Here is a 5,412-nt window from a genome sequence, read left to right on the forward strand (position 1 = left end):
TCCAGCTTCGAATTTGAGTTATCCGGATCTATATAAATGAATTTAATCATTAATTTAATACAATTCATATTCAATTATATTTAATTTACACTCTAGGTAAAATCACCATTTTGCCCTTAAACTTTTCATAAATTTTACTTTCGTCCTTAGGCTCGAAAATTTAATCCTTATTCCAAGCCCAACTGATGTTTTTGTATAACTTTTACAACACATGTATTTCATAAAATTCAGAATTTTTCTTCAATTTTTACAACTTTTCAATTTAGTCCTTACATCATGTTTTTATCAAAATTCACTTTGTAAAAGTTGTTTATCTATCAACAACCTTTCATATTCTACCATAAATTTCAAATTTCCAGCATATTCATCCATGAAAAAATTTCTATACTTTGTTAAATTTTCAAATTAATCCCTAAAATGGATAGATTAGACTATCCCGATCTCAAAAATATAAAAATTACTAAAAACAGGGCTTGAGTACTTACCCAATTAAGCCAAGAAAGCTTGTTTTCTCTTTCCTAAGGTTTCCATGGAATTTTTAGGGAAAAAGATGATATGAAATTATTTTTATTTCTTATTAATTATTTATCATCCATTAATTTTTCTTATTTTCAATTTAGTCCTTGCCCTTTTCTAAATTTCCATGGATGAATATTAAAAATACCTACTATATAAATTTTGAATTCCATAGCTATTTAATCATTCTAGCTACTAGAATTTAACTTTTTCATTTTATACAATTTGGTCCTTTTCACAATTAAGCACTTAATTGATAAAATTTTCTTATCAGAATTTTCATATAACATTCCTATCATAATACAGACCATGCAATAATATTAAAATAAATTTTCTTTTTCGTTCGAATTTATGGTCCTGAAACTATTGTTCCGATTTTACTGAAAATGGGCTGTTACACCCTTGGTCTTCCCCTAAATAGCATTAAGCAAAACACTCAATAAAGAGTCACCAACCAAGAACAATAAACTACACCTACCCAACTTACCGAATCAAATTACAATTAGAATTTGAGATAAAAGAGACTGACGGACGAACCACAATGCCGTTCAAACAACAATGACACACAATTTTAGTTGGAACGAAAGATTGTAAAGTGGAAAGGGAGGAATTTTTTCAAAGAAAGAGAAAAGAAAAAAAAGTCAGCGAAAGGGGAGGAGTTTGGGGAAAAATTAGAAATAAAATTAAAAATAAAGAAATTTCAATCAAGGATAACAGATAATCCTAACTCCCCCATTATTCCACTAACTAACCGACCCATAAGCTCATAAATACTTCAGAATTTCACTATGATCGAACCTCTATCACACAACCGAAGAAAAAATTATCATCCACGTTCACACGGGGATTCAAACACAAAACCTTAAAGCAAGCTAACACCTTATCACTTGAACCAGCAGGCTCATTTTGATATGAGGTTACCAGAAATATAATATAAGCCCACCAAACAGAGATCAGACTAGGATAAAATAACGTAATTTTCCATAAATGAGACTTGAACCCAATACCTCAAACACACATCCAAAACACTTAACCTCTGAAGCAGATACTCATTTATGTCAAAATTCACAGAAACCAAGTTAAGAAATTTAAGGCATTACAACAATAGATTTACTAGGACGAATCTATAAACTTCCCCAAAAAATTTTATTTCATAGTCATCATTGCAGAAATGTGTGGATTTCAAATAAAAATCCATCTATTCATGATATCATGATTAGTCTCCAATTATAATAAACATGAAATAATAAATAAATCATAGTAAAATATATCTAAGATTCTTTAACATCATTGTTATCACCTTAGCTATTATCACGAGCAATATTACAAGTAGTAAAACAACTTTGTTTTCATAATAACGTTTGTAATCTAATAGTAAAAAATCATTTAATATAAAATTTTCGTGTACGATGCTTGAAAGTTATCCGATACACATTGTACCAAATTTCAATACCACATATGTGTTATAAAATCTTATGATGCTCTAATAAAATATTTATAAATTCAATTTAAAAGATAAAATATAATAATTTCAAGCATATTTAATAACAATAATTTAATCATTAAAAATTGTAATCATCCAAATATCATACATACTATAATTTAATAAAAGAATATTAGTTTAAGAGAAACCTTAAAGTAAAAATATCTTTTCATAAAATAATTTTACCAAAAATCAATCAACAAAGTAAGGATTACATAAAATTATTTGCATAAAAAGGCATAAAAAATTTAGAGACTTATGTGTACCTGAGTGGTTAAAGGCTCTAATTATTACCCGTACTGAGCGGGCCTCAATTGAAATAGAGCAACACTAGGAGGCAAATGACAACAGTAAATTTTGGGATATTTTTGTGACTTATGAAGAAAAATAATTAAAATAAAATCGTGCTAATAACGTGTTATAAAAAATAGATAGAGAGTAAAGAACAAAGAGAATGGGAGGAAAAAGAGAGTGTGTATTTTATTGATCAATCGGAATATTTATAAAGCTTCTTCAAAGTCTCTATTTATAGGTATAAAAAGTACAAATGAAGTAGAGATCTACTTCTAATGACATTAGAATTTAAAATACATCAAAACTAATCTTGATCTTAATGGACATCCACTTAATAAGATATTCATAGCATAAATAATGTTATTAGTAAATAAAACAAAAATAGTGAACTTATAAATAAATACTAATAACTTTATTTAAACACAATTAAGTATTTATTATAATTATTATATTGTTTCTATGACTTTAGGCTTAGAGTCTATGGTTTAAGATTTAAGGGTTATATCAAGTTTAAGGCTTAAATTTAAAATTTAGGATTTAAGGTTTATATTGAATTTTAGGTTTCAAGTTTTAGATTTCTTATTTCTAATTTAGATCTTGAGTTAATGATAAAATATAATTTTTAATATGTACTTATAAGTTCTCTAATATTCTTTTTATTTCACTAATGATGAGGTATCGTGTTGTTGTTCACTTACTGTAGACCGAATATTCAATACTTTTACCAAATAATTTATGAGTAACTAAGTAAATATTTTATTTCTTTTAAATTTAATAATCTTTTAACAAAGAGTTCAGAAAATATTCTTTTATTTTGTATTTAACTAATGATGAGGTGTCATTTATAGTTGTTCAATTTAACTAATGATGAGGATGTTTCCGTTGCAAATACAAGTAGTCTTTCTTACGCTTATCTGATGGGTGAGTGTTGATTGAAGCAGAAAGGCACTCTTCAACCAAAATAAAAGTAGCGTAACACCCCAAACCCAGCCTAGACATTATAACTAAATCCAGAAGTGCCATAAGGTAGGGGTTTTGAAAACGGAGTTGTCTCGTTAGAACATTCACATTTTTAATAAAAAAATCCATTTATTTAGTTCATTTGCCAAAACTTATTACAGAGGAAGCCTTAAAACAATTATGTTCTGAAAATGCAGTAGTGTTTTAGAAAAACCTTTGTTTGCGTATAAATTGTCATTTTTAAAGAAAAGCGTTTTGCTAAGGCAAGCAATTTATCAAACATATAAAACCAAAACCAACATTTATAAGACCATAAACTCCATAGAGTCCCAGAATTACGAACTCTCAAATGTAAACCAAAACCATAAATAAACTATAAGTAATTAAGTTTTAACAATTTACGATTGAGTGGTCACCGCTGAGTCCCCACTGTAACGACTCGCCTAAGTCTGATGATTACCTAAGAGAACAGACAAACATATGTGAGTTTACGTAAAATCAATGTATAACCCAACAAAATTAAGCATGCAAACATATATAATTATATACATAGATGCAGAAGTCAGATACAGATATAATAGGTTTAACATGCTCAACATGCATATATACATATTTCAGATATACGTTTAGTAGTACAGTTAGGAATAATTCAATATCCTTCTCAAATCAGTCTATCAGAATATCATAGCACAAAAATTAGGGTTTATTTAGCCCTTACCGACCCTACAGTAGGCCCATAATCGATCGGAGAAACCCTAGGGAAAATTTTAGAATTATGGGCCTACATACCCGTGTGGGCCCACATGCCCAGATTAGTCATGCCCGTGTGGCCCACACAGCCTGGCCCAGAAACCCACGCGCCTGTGTGGAATGCCTGTGTGGCCCACACGCCCAACTTGGCCTAGGCCGTGTGACCCAAACGGCCACGCTCGAGCCACCACACGGTCGTGTCTCACGCATGACCATGCCTATGTTGACCACACGGTCGTGTCTCGCACACAGCCGTGTGTTGACAGTGGCCATTTTTAGCTTTTTCCAAAAATTAAGTTTTCATGTATCGGGTACACACTTGGTATCCTTTTGATGTGAAAACACCTCTGAACCACACAGCACCTAAGATTAACCACAAAATACTGAATTAAACGTTTAAATCGATATTAAACCGAATCTCCCCAAAAAAAATAAAGGCAAACTTCGGCTATTCATGCTTACTCAATTCCCCGAATGACTTCAACTACGATTCTACGAGAGGAAAGTCTTGTTCTTCATGATTCGCTCTAAAAAAGCCCATAATGATATTAGCGAAAGGATCAAATTGATAAAATTATTAAAGAACTTACCTCTAATTTGAACAAATCTACAACCCTCACTTACCAACCACTCAAAGAACTTGGAAAAAATAAAATGCTGCAACTTGAAACGAACAATGTCAATACATCAAAGACAAGGTAAGAAAAAATTTTGGAAGAGAAGAAAATCTAGAGAAAAACGTCAGAACTTGATAAGAGGGATTTTAGGGAAAAAACAAAAAGAAGATTATCAGAAATTTTATCCCACTAACCACACAATCATAACCACCCACTACTCAGAATTCTAATTCCACCAAAACTCTCTCACAAAACCGAGCAAAAATAATTACCTATGCTTGCACAGGGATTCGAACACAAGACCTCTATCATATTAAACCCTCTTAGCACTCGAACCAACAAGCTCATTTTGATATGATTTTTTAGAAAATCTAATATAAGCCTACCAAACAATGATAAGGCTTGGATCCAAAAATAACAAAATTTGGAAAAGATGAGATTTGAACCCAAGACCTCACACACATACCTAAAACACTTAACCACTGAAGCAGATACACACTTGTCTCAAATTTTATAGAAACAGAAATAAATTAATTAGGGTGTTACAAGTAGAGTGCCACTCAAATGGGACGACCTACACAATCTTAATTTAATAACATCCAACAACTAATGCAAGTCTGAGACCTTACCCCTAAATACCATTTCGTTTATGAGTAGCCACACTGATCATGCAATAGTGAAGAAAGTCATCTTCCAAAGTTGCTCAACTCGTCTATTATAACAGGCATAAATACCTTTTTTGTTTATGAATAACTCTAGCAGTGCCATCTATTTATAGAGAGAGGAAGTGAA

Source organism: Gossypium hirsutum, chromosome A13 (genome assembly GCF_007990345.1).
Source record: "Gossypium hirsutum isolate 1008001.06 chromosome A13, Gossypium_hirsutum_v2.1, whole genome shotgun sequence".
Lineage (NCBI taxonomy): Eukaryota > Viridiplantae > Streptophyta > Magnoliopsida > Malvales > Malvaceae > Gossypium > Gossypium hirsutum.